At 42.5% G+C, this 14,840-nt stretch overlaps 1 long non-coding RNA gene across 1 annotated transcript; it reads left to right on the forward strand.

The window, feature by feature from the left end:
* Positions 1-635: 635 nt before the first annotated feature.
* On the forward strand, positions 636-3,442 carry LOC308280568. The gene is made up of 4 exons (XR_013961755.1): positions 636-712; positions 817-925; positions 2,200-2,276; positions 3,100-3,442. It is a non-coding gene; the product is annotated as an uncharacterized lncRNA (long non-coding RNA).
* The last annotated feature ends 11,398 nt before the right edge of the window (positions 3,443-14,840 follow it).

The following is a 14,840-nucleotide window of genomic DNA, read 5'->3' on the forward strand; positions in this document are numbered from 1 at the left end:
GACAAAACAGCCAAAACAAGCCAGCTCTTGGAGGCTGGTGAGGCATTTTGGTAGGCATTTCGCCTACCAAAATGTAATTCCTGGCTACGCCCCTGCCCTGCACCACTCATGCACGGAGATGTTGACTGATTGTAAACGGAGGCGAAGCGCTTCGCTTCCCGACGCAAAATTAACACAGTGACAGTAGGAGTAGACTACAGTCAGTAGGTGGGTAACACAGAATTAATAAGCTTCTTTCAAACTACAACAAGTAAGTAAGTTTACCAGCTCAGCAGCGTTTTGTTCTGTTTGCTGCTTGAACCATCGCGAGTGAGCGCAGTGCGGTGGTGAACTCTGCTCAGTCTGACGTGCGTTAAACGCGCATCAAAGAAATTACACATCAGATAGAAAGTAGTATTAATTTGGTGTCGGAGCTTGTCGTCCTGCTTTAGGAGGACGGGGCTGTGTACTTTTTGCGCGTGCAAGGCTCCAATGAGTAAGAATTTCCCTAATTAAAGTGAAAATCGATTTTACGATTTCCATTTTTTTAAATCGTCCAAAGGAAAAAAACCGGGTTACGATTAAAAATCGATTAATCGAACAACCCTAATGAACTAGTCACTAGTCTGTTTTCACTTCTCCCTCTCTCTCTCTCTCAGGTGTCTGCTGTGCTTGTCCCGCCTTTCCTTTGGGATAGACATGGTGGTTTCTACTCTTGGGAGATAACAACCAGGTAGTCTGATCATTGTTTTGTACTAAATAGCCAATCTACAAACTGTTGTGCGATGGAAAATTATAACGCTTTGATTGGGTGTCTAACCTCTCTTTCTCTCTCAGGTGGCGTGACGTGTCTGATAGTCCTTTCGGACCTGGTGCCAGTGGTTGACAGGATAGAGGATGGAGAGAGGAGCAACATCTCTGTGATGACCAAGCTTTTAAGACCTTGGTAGGCTTTATATGAGTCACAGTATAAAGTGCATGTTTCAACATGGAAGAAGAGGAGGTTCGCACACTGTTCCAGAGCTCCGGTAAATAGTTATTATTCTATCCTAATAAACTATTTACTGGAGCTCTGGAACAGTGTGTGAACCTCCTCCTTCCATGGTGTGTATATTATATATTCCTTGGTTCGGCACCTGTAAATCTTTGGAGATGTGCTTGCTTCCCTCTCTGCATGTTTCAACATACAATATGAATTAACCCTTGTGTGATGTGGTTTTCAGTGTCTGCATAATTATTTGTTTAATTATTCTAGGCGATGGCCTGTCTGCATGTTTTCATTTTTTCGCAGCTTAACCACTGGAACCCCCTCTTATGACAATGTCATGATATGTGAAAATTATGTGAAAATAAATAAATACAATTTTGCATGAATGTAGCTTATAGACCTGCTGTTGCTGAGCAGATTTGGTGTAGAGGGTTTAAAAAAGCGGACCACCCTGGGCCACCTGATCAACAAGGGATCAAGAGATTATATGCCATGTTTACAAAAGAACCTTACCCTACTATATTGTTCACAAAAATGTAATATGTTTTTCTTCAGGCTCTTCGGTAACCACATGAAGGGGGAAAAGGAAGGTGGCTTTGGAGAAGACTGATGTATTTTAGAGCAATACAAGTTAACTTCATGTTGACCAAGGACAGACAATTGGCACACACCAATCTGTAAATAATGTAATTGGGCAAAACATGTCCTTCCCTTTGATACAATGGCAAGTGTCTTTGATTTGGTGTCTAACCCAGGGGGTTTCAAACATTTTTGACTCGGGTCACCTCGCCCCTGTAAATAATATTTTAATCCACAGCACCCTTGAAGTACACTGTAAATATTTTGAATCTTACACCATTGGAGAAATATCAGTTTCCATTAGAACTGACTGAAAATAACTTTATACTTTATGTTTAACCACTTGAACCCCAGCATCCCTATTCTGGGAGGAAGGTTCACCAAAAATAGCCGATCTACAAGCTCACAGCGCGTCGTGACATGTTGTGAGCTTGTAGATCTGCTATTTTTGCAGAAGAGAGTTGGCCGTAGATGGAAAAATAACTCCTCACAAATCAGTTTTACTTAGTGAACTGATATTGATGTAGTGATATTGATGATCAGATTATTCTGAGACACCCCTGGACTGGCATCAAGGCACCCTAGGGTGCAACAGCACCCACTTTAGGAAACCCTGGTCTAACCTATTTCCTTCTTTCTTCTCTCTCTCTTAGCTGGCGTGATGTGTCTGCTTGGGTCCAGTCGTTGAGAGGATGGAGAGAAGAAGCACCTCTGTGACCAAGCTTTTTAAGTAAGTAAGAAGTAATGCACAGCATAACACAGTACCAGTAAGACTCCCTAATCGGGAGATAAGCGACCGTAGGTCTCGCTAGAAGAGGGCCATGTGAGAAATGAGGGGTGGGGTCTCCGCGTTGCCTTGGCGGACGAATAGGTACCGGCCCCGGCTCTCCCGGACGCTCCTAGGCCGAGTTAGGGCATTTTATGTGAGCTGCAGTGGAGGGGGTCCTCCACTGGGGGCGCCACCACTTTTGCATCCGTTCTGGAGTAGCAGGAGTGGGTGGTCCCCGGGAATTCCCCGTGAGCAGCCCCGTGGGGGTGGTCATTTGGTCATTTTTGCACATTTGGTATTTTTTTTACACCTGGGGGTCCCCCAGGGACCTGGGGGTCCCTGGAACTCCGGGGGTCCTTGGAGGTTGTAGTTTGGCAGGTAAGGAGTGTGTGTGCAAAATCTGGCATGGATCGGGGCAACGGTTGCGGAGATATGAGCAGGGCAAAAGTGTGACGTCTGACGTGTGACGGACTGACTGACGGACGCACGGACACCTGGTGGAGCTTTCTGTAGTAAGTGCGACCTACGGTCGCAATAAGGTTTGGGTGTTCTGTGGTTTTCAGTGTCTTACAATTTAATTCTTCTGGGTGAGGGCCTGCTTAACCAACTGAACTCTTGTTATTTTAAGGTTATGAGGGTGAACATGATGTGAAGTTTTCAAGTTTTTGTATGCATTGTGACCTTGTAGACACACCTGTAAATAATTTAATTTGCAAAACATGACAATGTGGTGGTGTAAGGTTATGACAGCATGTTACATATTTTGTATTCTCTTTTTCTACAGATGCCGTCATGACGTTCAACCCAGAAGCAGAGGACAACCTAAAGCAGCAGAGGCGGGAGACACAGGGGAACTGTCCATTTCAAGAGGGACACTATGGACTGATATAACTTGAATTAGTTCTGGTTGGACCTAAAACCTGGTAGCTCACTGGACATGCAGGCAAGAGGAGGCAGCGGGGGACACAAACGCATGCACTCAGAACTGATTGAACTGACACTGTGAATTCTGGGGGATCTTGGTAGTTCTGTTTGGACCTACAGTTTAATCTGGCAACTCACCGGAATACATTTTTTAAATTATTTTTTGTAGTTGTGAACTCACCGGAATATATTTTTTTAAATAATTTTGTTGTTGTTGTGGGACATATGCAAGTAAAAAGGAAACTGTCTGGAAGTTCTCTCTGAGGTAGGCTGTGCTATTATTTCATGTATTTCTTTATTTGTCCAGTGTTAAGGTAAAAAAAAGGTGAACTGTTATGTTCTTTTCTGGATCAAGCTTAATCAGACCTAGTGACTGCTGTGTGAGCTACCCTCTATTCACTATTCAGTACTTGACACAATTTGGTGTCATACTGTCATATGTCTGGAAGTTGATGTGATGTTAGCGTTGGTTTTCACGCCCTCTGATGTTTTGCATTTCCAACTTTGGTCATTGATGTCAACCTAATGTTGGGTTTTGACAGCAATGCACCTCTTGCTTACATGTCTAACCAACATTGGAGGATGACGTCTTGCCAACGTTGGGTTATGTTCATTTAACCAAATTAGAACTTGTATCCAAATTTGGAGTTGAACCAGTAATCGTCTACATAACATCTGAGATTAACATCAAGCTGACGTTGGATTATGTCAGTCCAATTTTATTCAACTAAAATAACTTTTATCCAACGTTAGGAGACCAACCAAAATTCAATGTCAATATAACATCAGATGCTAACATCAAATCAATGTTTGCCTTATGACGTCAATCCGATTTACTTTTCAACAAAAATACATTGGGAGTCTAACCTTTAATCAATGTCTACATGACATCAGAGATTGACATCAAACCAATGTTGGGTCATGACGTCAATCAAACTTAAAAACCCAACGTTGGGAGTCTAACCTTTAATCAACGTCTACATAACATTAGAGATTGACATCAAACAAATGTTATGTTATGACGTCAATCAAACTTTGATTTTCAACCAAAATACAACCGGTATCCAACGTTGGAAGTCTAACCTTTAATCAACGTCTAAGTAACATCAGTGATTGACATTAAATCAACGTTAGTTTAAGATGTCAAACCAACATCAGGTTATGACATCAAACCAACATCGGGTTATGTCGTCTAACCAACGTTAGGTTATGACGTCAGACAAACTTTCTTTTTCAACATCCAACGTTGGGAGTCTAACCTTTAATCAACGTTTACGTAACATCAGAGATTAACATTAAATCAACATTAGTTTAAGATGTCAAACCAACATCAGGTTATGACGTCTAACCAACGTTAGGTCATGATGTCAGACAAACTTTCATTCACAACGAAAATACAACTGGTATCCAACGTTGGGAGTCTAACCTTTAATCAATGTCTATATAACATCAGAGATTAACGTTAAATCGACGTTAGTTTAAGATGTCAAACCAACATCAGGTTACGATGTCTAACCAACGTTAGGTTATGACGTCAGACAAACTTTCATTTACAACGAAAATACAACTGGTATCCAACGATGGGAGTCTAACCTTTAATCAACGTCTATGTAACATCAGAGATTAACGTTAAATCGGCGTTAGTTTAAGATGTCAAACCAACATCAGGTTACGACGTCAAAGCAACATCAGGTTCTGACGTCTAACCAACGTTAGGTTAGGACGTCAGACAAACTTTCATTTACAACCAAAATACAACTGGTATCCAACATTGGGAGTCTAACCTTTAATCAACGTCTATGTAACACCAGAGATTAACGTTAAATCGACGTTAGTTTAAGATGTCAAACCAACATCAGGTTACGACGTCAAAGCAACATCAGGTTCTGACGTCTAACCAACGTTAGGTTAGGACGTCAGACAAACTTTCATTTACAACCAAAATACAACTGGTATCCAACGTTGGGAGTCTAACCTTTAATCAACGTCTATGTAACATCAGAGATTAACGTTGAATCGACGTTAGTTTAAGATGTCAAACCAACATCAGGTTACGACGTCAAAGCAACATCAGGTTCTGACGTCTAACCAACGTTAGGTTAGGACGTCAGACAAACTTTCATTTACAACCAAAATCCAAAGGTCATCCAACGTTGGAGTACAACGTTGTACTGACGTCGTGTGCCAGCTGTCTGCACACAGCAACACATTTGTGAGACTACAGACTAGTCCTACAGTCAGAATATAGTTGTTTAACAGTATAACATCGTAGCGCGATCATAGCAGCAAGTGAGGACAGCCCAGTGCTTGCTACAACGAACAGACCGACAGACATTCCGCACGTTCGTTTGATTAGAAGTAATTAAAAGACAGAGGAGTGTTTGTGTTGTGTAGCGAGCTAGCCTGCTAGCCTGGCTAGCCGACCATGCAAATGGAAATGGATATAATGTCCTTTGTTTACGAGAAACAGCAGCTATTGGTGAGTCCAAGCATGGTGTTCTATTACTGTAGCAGCTCAAATGGATGTGGCGATTGTGCAATGCTGGTCTTGTTATGTTGCGCTAACATGCACACGTGGGGTTTGTGTGAGTATCCGTTGTCATGGTAATTTGGCTGCTGTGAAAAGCCGTAACACAGCGCTCTTTATTATGACATAATATGTTAACGACTAGTCGACTAGTCGACTACCAGTGGCTTCAACTAGTCGATCTGTAAAAAATACTTGAAGTGAAAGCCCTAGTTTTTGTGAGGGTATCAACCCTAGGAGACACCGGGAGAACATGCAAACTCCACACAGAAAGGCCCTATCGCTCACACCCTAGGTTGGGTTGGCGATAGGGCCTTTCTGTGTGGAGTTTGCCTAAACATGGAGATGTGGTACAGAAGGACTCATATATGGGCATAAAAAGTATGTCATGTGACATCACTTCCTGTACAGACAGTCAGACAGACAGCCATTGACTCCGACCTAACAATAGCTACTGTCTATGACGGTAGTTCCATATGACATATTGGACTAGACTATCTCCATATATAGTGTTATCCACATCTCCATGTTAGGACTCATATATGGGCATAAAAAGTATGTCATGTGACATCACTTCCTGTACAGACAGTCAGCCATTGACTCCGGATTAACAATGGCTACTGTCTATGACGGTAGTCACATATGACATATTGGACTAGACTATCTCCATATATAGTGTTATCCACATCTCCATGTTTAGACAGCCAATGGCTCCGGCCTAACAATGGCTACTTTCTATGACGGTGGTCCCATATGACATGATGGACAGGACTATCTCCATATATAGTGTTATCCACATTTCGTGTAGCCGCCCTGTACAGGAAGTGATGTCACAACTCGCTGACATCACACTGACATCACAGAGGATACGGAAGGACGGTCACGAGGATACGGAAGGAAGGAAGGACACTCAAGTGACACGGTTCTTCAGAGTATATGCGACCTTCGGTCGCAACTACTAGTAAGCTTGTGATTATGCAGAGCTGTCTTATGTTTGAATATAAAGTCTGTAAATGCACTTTTTCGACATTCTAGAAGACAGGTGTTTCCCAATATTACATGGTTTCTGAACCTGTGTATTTGGAGGCCTGCATACTGTGTGGAGAAGTATACAGTATTTTGATGATGCTTGATACTTTTGTACTTTTACTCAAGTAAATGTTGAATGCTGGACTTAATATTTTATCAATATTGCAATGTAGAAATAATAATATAGTTGAAGGGTCAATTTAAGTCTGATAATGATGTAGTATGTTCAAACTATATATACTTTACATTGATAAAGACAGTCTTTCAGAAGGTTTTTTTTTTACATTTTGCTGAATGTTACATGGAGGTGACCATTCTCATTATTCTTCTCCTGCCAACACTTCTGGATTTAGCTGGACTCTAGTTAATGTCTGTCTCTCTCTCTCTCTCTCTCTCTCTCTCTCTCTCTCTCTTCCCCCCCCCCCCCCCCCCCCAGCCATGTCTTCCAGCCAGGATGCTGCCAGCCCACATGTGAGTGACTGAACTGACTGTATGTGTGTGTGTGTGTGTGTGTATACAGAATATACTTACATTACAAATTGAATACTTGATTCTGATTGGTCAATCGCTGCAAACAGTGGTGTGTTGTTTCTTGATAACGACCGACCTGTCCAGTGAAAAGGCCCCGAGCACCTGGGTGCACCGTGTGAATGTTATGCCTTATCCAACATGACAGCCATGTAAACAAACACACAGCGTCATTTGCAACTAAATGTTGCTCTGAAGAATGTTTTTGAGAACATCTAATGCGAGAAATAGACGATGCCATAACCAAGAATTGATTCTATTAGATCAACAACCCTGTTTTCAGGATGATGGCTTCGTGTCGGTGGCTATCATCCTGTCTGGGTTTTATTTCTCGATAATGGCCGCTTACCCAGACGTTTTCCCTTACATACACACAGATGCACGCGGGCGCACACTCACACACACACACACACACACTCGCGCGCGCGCACACACACACACACACACACACACACACACACACACACACACACACTCTTGTGAATAATAAACTAGTTCATTTGTCTTACTATAAATTAATTAATTTGTGGTATTATAAATCTGCCCCTGGATGTTGTTGTGGTTGCACTTCAGGAGGACAGTGTGGAGCTCTTTGAGGAGCCCAGCCATGCCATGAAGGTCTTGGAAGGTCTCAACAGGCAGCGTCTCAGCAACACCTTGTGTGACGTGACACTGTGCTGTGACGACGGACAGCAGTTCCCCGGACACCGCTATGTTCTGGCCTCATACATTCCATACTTTGAGGTAAACGCGTGTATATATTTGTAAATGATATATGTACATATGTAACATGTGTCTATGTAGTATGTACTGGCCTCATTCAGTCCATACTTTGAGGTAAACATGCACTTTCACTACACAGCTTGGGTTGAATGCTTGATTCTGATTGGTCTCGTCAAATCCAGCGGCATGTTATTTATGAACTAGAAAATATTGTTCCTTTGAAACAATTGTGGGCTCTCTTTAAGCAAAAAATAAATACAAATAAAAAATAAAAAAAAACAATCGTATAATATAGCTGCAAGCAGCAATGGAAAAAGTAGGAAAGGAAAAAAGCAGTGGAAAAAAGCAGGAAAAGCAACATAAGTGGGACTAGAAGCAGTGTTCTTCCGAGAACAGGTCTCCGGCAGGTCAGGTAATATGAAAAGGGTGCCACGTGTTCTTGGGACTTTCACGGCAATCGAACTCTGCATGGAGACAGGAGTAACTTGAGGTTAAAGATGGCGGCGGATTCTGTGCTGCTGCGCAGATTGGGAGTTACGTGTGGGAGTGGGAGTTACTTGTGTCGAATGGGAGTTACTTGTGTGGGAAAGATCTTCGATAGTGTTGGGAGAGAGAGAGAACCAGCGGCTCACCGCTCCACTTGCATCCGTCTTTGGGTTTGGGGTCTCGGCCGCGGACTGCCTCCAGGTACCCCTGCCCTGGCGGCAGGGGATATGGGGATATATAGAGAGAGAGAGAACCAGGGGCACGTGGCGGCAGCCGTTCCACTACTATCCGACTTTGGAGCATCGGAGTGGGACGGCTGAGTGGCTCGTATCGCGGACCACCTCCGCCCTCCGGGGAAACCTGGAGGTATCGCGGAGCTCCGGGGACCCCCTGGCGGCACCGTGCTACACCCTGTGTAGCCGGAAAAAAGACCCTTCTAACGGGGTGGCTCACGGACGGCGCCCGGGGACCATCGCTCCGGGGGACGCAAATGTGGTCGCGCCGCTGTGGAGGACCGCCACCTCTGCAGCCCACTTCGGATAGGAGTGGAACGGTGGCCGTCCCGTGTCCCTGGTTCTCTCTCTATATATCCGCATGTCCCCCTGTTATATAGCCAGGGGTCCCTGGAGGTGGTCCACGGCACGCGTGCCACTCGTCGCTGACACTAAAACTAACCCCCTAACTCTATCCCTAACCCTAAACTTAACCTCAGTAACCGTACCTCAGTAACTAACCTGCCGACGCTAGTCGGAACAGCGGCCCGTCGGGATAGTGAGCGGACCCCCAGTAAAATGAGCCCCCGACCCCCGTCCAAAATTCACTGCGCATTAAGTAGTGTAATTACGGTAGAAACTGCGAGAGTGGGAGTGGGAGCCGAACGGCGAGCTGCTGGCTATAGGCTCGTGGCAGCTTTTCCCACGCCCATCACGCTACGCCCATTCGAAGACCACACGCCACGCCCCTCTGCGCAGCAGACTGACTCCAGTTACTCATACTTGTCTGCATGTGTGATTTGAGGCATTTCGTTCCAAAAATGTGTTATGCAAAGGTTGACCCTCTGGTGGTGCTATAACAGGCCAATGTGAGAAGGATGGCATCTGTTCCTTGACCTAGTGGGAATGTGCGTGCAAAGTTTCACACACAGACTTGGATTTTATGCCGTTTCCAACATGACACTAAACCATGTAAACAAACACAATGTCACTTACAACATGACAGCCATGTAAACAAACACACAGTGTAATTTACAACTAAACATTGCTCTCTAGAATCTTTCTGAAAACATTTGAAGCAAGAAGATGGAAGTAGTAATCAAGAATTGATTCTATTAGATCCACACTTCCTTGTTTTCCGAATGGAATATTTTCATTACCATATGCCAGGGGTCTTCAACAGGGGGTCCTGAAACATTTTTATATTTTTTTGTCTTTATTTAAAAAAGAGAGAAAACAATTTAATTTGTCTTTAAATATAAAGAAAACATGATTCTGTCTCTTTTGAATAGCTTGTACACGTGATTATTGTGCAATTGACAGACTGTTATAGTGATAGATTGATAGTAGGCTTTTGACATTGGCACTGCAGTAAATAAGTAAATGGCAGTGGTACGGCCACTTGTAATGCATGTTTAAAATAAAAGCATGAATATATTAATCTATTTTTTTAATAGCTTAGTATTGAATGCAATACTAAGCATGGCATGTTTATACACAACACACCATTTTATACATAAATCCCCTCATCACCCCGAGGTAGGGGGTCCCTGCTCCATCTCCCCATCAGTTTGGGGGTCCCTGGCCTGAAAACGTTGAAGACCCCTGCCATAAGCAAATACATACTTTGTTTTATTGTTACTTTGGGGTCAAATAATTAACTTCATTAAGTAGCCGTGTAATAAGAGGGATACTTTATGGACAGCTGGTCCTTTTTGAGAAATAAACCTAAAATAAATTGATCAATTAACAATGTAAATAAGCAAACTGTTCACCTTTTCAACCGTGCACAGGCCATGTTTACCAGTGGCATGGAGGAGTCTACACAGGCCATGTTTACCAGTGGCATGGAGGAGTCTACACAGCGTGAGGTGAGCGTCGTTGGAGTCAGTGGAGAGAGTCTTGGATCACTGATTAATTACATCTATACCTCCAAAGTGTCCATCTCCACTGCTAATGTCCAGGTAATGTATCCTCATCGTAAACATCATTCATTGTCTCCATATTGTCCTACATAACATCAGTGCGCCATGAAGCTCAACAACCCACAACAAGTTTCATTCCCCTGTTTAAGAAACAACACAGGATGAGATGTTAATTTCCTGTGTGTGTGTGTGTGTGTGTGTGTGTGTGTGTGTGTGTGTGTGTGTGTGTGTGTGTGTGTGTGTGTGTGTGTGTGTGTGTGTGTGTGTTATCTTGGTGGTGAATGATGGAGGGGGGGAGAGTATCATTCATCTGGGACCGTACCTATGCTCCCCAGGTTCTATGTTCCCCACTTTCTTACCACCTAAACCTAACCCTAACCTCACTAAAACTAAAGCTGTGAGGTGGGGAACATAGAGCGGGGAACATAGAACCTGGGGAATATAGGGTGGACCCCATTCGTCTTATGGATGGCAGACTTCTCATGGGACTGTGCACTGCGGGCAGGGGCGTCCTTTGAATAGGCATTTAGCAGAAGTTCCCAATACAAAACGACCCACAACAAGCAAATACATACATCAACCCAATAAAAAATAATTTAATAATATCAATTGGCATTGTGTTTTATATCATTAAGTGTGCCTGCCATGCAATGCAATGGCAAAACACTTATTGTAATCCGCCATACTTAATAATAATAATAACTAGAAAAGAAAATTTCGAAGAAATTTTAAGTGTGCCTGCAGCTCGCTAAGTGTGTGCAACCTTGTATGTGTTAACATTAGCATCTTTGTTAGCATTAGCATTTGTTAGCATTAGCATGTGTTAGCATTAGCAATATGGTTTCTTGTTTTTAAGAAATAGGCTCCTCCCACAAGTTCCGCAAGGCGATTACGTTGTCCCGTCGCTCCCGAGATCGTTTGTGTTTCGTTTTGAGAGGGTCGTTCCCCCTGAAAAACACGTTTTGGCATGAAACGGTTACGTTTTGCGCGTTTGTGGTGCCCCCTATGGGTCGAAGTGGAAATGCTTTTGGGTATATGTTCAGTATAGCGCTCCCCACTTGTGGTTAAAATTTGGTGTTGACTGGATGTTTCGTTTGTGATTTATGGCTACTTCTTACAAAACGGGCTCCTCCCGCTAACTTTGGAACCCTGTTACAGAAGAACGGTATGGACTATCAAAATATCGTTTAAATATGTTTATCGCATGAGTGCATAGATCGTGTGTATCGATTTTTGTGACATTTGGAGAAAATATGTAGGAAAAGGAGCAAAAAGTGTGTTTTGAAGAAAATTCAAAATGGCGGAAAATCTATCCTGACGCAAATGGGCGTGGCCTATATGAGGAGATGCGTCATGACCCAAGGAATCCAGGGAAAAAGGAATTTTAATTTTCCGACCCACGGTTCAAGAGTTACAGGCCGAAAGGTAAAGTGGACTGTTATAGCGCCACCATGAGGCCAACTGACGAAATTATTTTTCATTTAATCCTTGATATCATTATAAATCTCCTCTCCAAGTTTTGAAACTGTAGCCCCTATGGTTTGCGAGAAAAAAAATATTGAATGTGAGTTTTTGCGATTCCCATTATAAGTCAATGGGTAAAATTAATTCACTAATAAATTAATATCAATTAAACGATACAACTTTTCTCTTAGAAAAGTAATAGCACACCATTCCCGGCCGAGCCGCACGTTTTGATGTATATATTGCGGCGGTGGCGTAAATTGTGCGGCAGTTATTAGCGCACCAAATTTGTGGGATCATTATTATCATTAAGTATGGCGGATTACAATAAGTGTTTTGCCATTGCATGGCAGGCACACTTAACTAGAAAAGAAAATTTCTACGAAATTTTAAGTGTGCCTGCAGCTCGCTAAGTGTGTGCAACCTTGTATGTGTTAACATTAGCATCTTTGTTAGCATTAGCATTTGTTAGCATTAGCATGTGTTAGCATTAGCAATATGGTTTCTTGTTTTTAAGAAATAGGCTCCTCCCACAAGTTCCGCAAGGCGATTACGTTGTCCCGTCGCTCCCGAGATCGTTTGTGTTTCGTTTTGAGAGGGTCGTTCCCCCTGAAAAACACGTTTTGGCATGAAACGGTTACGTTTTGCGCGTTTGTGGTGCCTCCTATGGGTCGAAGTGGAAATGCTTTTGGGTATATGTTCAGTATAGCGCCCCCCACTTGTGGTTAAAATGTGGTGTTGACTGGATGTTTCGTTTGTGATTTATGGCTACTTGTTACAAAACGGGCTCCTCCCGCTAACTTTGGAACCCTGTTACGGAAGAACGGTATGGACTATCAAAATATCGTTTAAATATGTTTATCGCATGAGTCCATAGATCGTGTGTATCGATTTTTGTGACATTTGGAGAAAATATGTAGGAAAAGGAGCAAAAAGTGTGTTTTGAAGAAAATTCAAAATGGCGGAAAATCTATCCTGACGCAAATGGGCGTGGCCTATATGAGGAGATGCGTCATGACCCAAGGAATCCAGGGAAAAAGGAATTTTAATTTTCCGACCCACGGTTCAAGAGTTACAGGCCGAAAGGTAAAGTGGACTGTTATAGCGCCACCATGAGGCCAACTGACGAAATTATTTTTTATTTAATCCTTGATATCATTATAAATCTCCTCTCCAAGTTTTGAAACTGTAGCCCCTATGGTTTGCGAGAAAAAAAATATTGAATGTGAGTTTTTGCGATTCCCATTATAAGTCAATGGGTAAAATTAATTCACTAATAAATTAATATCAATTAAACGATACAACTTTTCGGAAAGAAAAGTAATAGCACACCATTCCCAGCCGAGCCGCACATTTTGATGTATATATTGCGGGGGTGGCGTAAATCGTGCGGCAGTTATTACGTGCCGAAGTTTCCCCCATTCTAAGTCAATGGGGTTTTTTGGCGTCGTTTTTTGCGAATTACGTCGCAATGGTAACGCGGATCGGAAAGAAAAGTAATAGCACCCCATTCCCGGCCGAGCCGCACGTTTTGATGTATATATTGCGGCGGTGGCGTAAATCGTGCGGCACTTATTACGTGCCGAAATTTTGTGAAGTGATTATTAAGTGTGCCTGCCATGCAACGCAATGGCAAAACACTTATTGTAATCCGCCATACTTAAGTCATTAATTAAGTCTTTCGCCACGAATTTCTGCACGTAATAACTGCCGCACAATTTACGCCACCGCCGCAATATATACATCAAAACGTGCGGCTCGGCCGGGAATAGGTTGCTATTACTTTTCTTTCCGATCCGCGTTACCATTGCGACGTAATTCGCAAAAAACGACGCCAAAAAACCCCATTGACTTAGAATGGGGGAAACTTCGGCACGTAATAACTGCCGCACGATTTACGCCACCCCCGCAATATATACATCAAAATGTGCGGCTCGGCCGGGAATGGTGTGCTATTACTTTTCTTTCCGATCCGCTTTACGATTGCGATGTAATCCGCAAAAAACAACGCCCAAAAACTCCATTGACTTTGAATGGGGGACTCCGAAAAAAACCCAGAAACTTTGGCGCCACATAACTCTGCCATACTTTTGCCTAGCAACGTCATTTAAAATGTAAAATGCTCACACAACTTTGGTCTTTTTCCGACCAATAGGGATGAGCTGTAATTGATTAAGCCCCGCCCCCTCTTTAACAGGAAGTGCCCTTCACCAAACAGGAAGTGCCTCTATAACTCATGAACCGTTTGTCGTACAGACTCGCGGCTGGTGTCATACCTTTTTTTTTTTCTCAATTTTTTTTTCTCAAATTTTTTTTTCTCAAATTTTTTTTTTCTCAACATTTTTTTTCTCAAAAATTTTTTTTTCTCAATTTTTTTTTCTCCAAATTTTTTTTTCTCAAAAAATTTTTTTCTCAAAAAATTTTTTTTCTCACATTTTTTTTTCTCAAAACATTTTTTTCTCAATTTTTTTTTCTCAAAATTTTTTTTTCTCAACATTTTTTTTCTCAAATTTTTTTTTTCTCAATTTTTTTTTTCTCAATTTTTTTTTTCTCAATTTTTTTTTTTCCCAGAAACTTTGGCGCCACATAACTCTGCCATACTTTTGCCTAGCAACGTCATTTAAAATGTAAAATGCTCACACAACTTTGGTCTTTTTCCGACCAATAGGGATAAGCTGTAATTGATTAAGCCCCGCCCCCTCTTTAA

Source organism: Nannobrachium achirus (genome assembly GCF_963921795.1).
Source record: "Nannobrachium achirus genome assembly, chromosome: 24".
NCBI lineage: Eukaryota > Metazoa > Chordata > Actinopteri > Myctophiformes > Myctophidae > Nannobrachium > Nannobrachium achirus.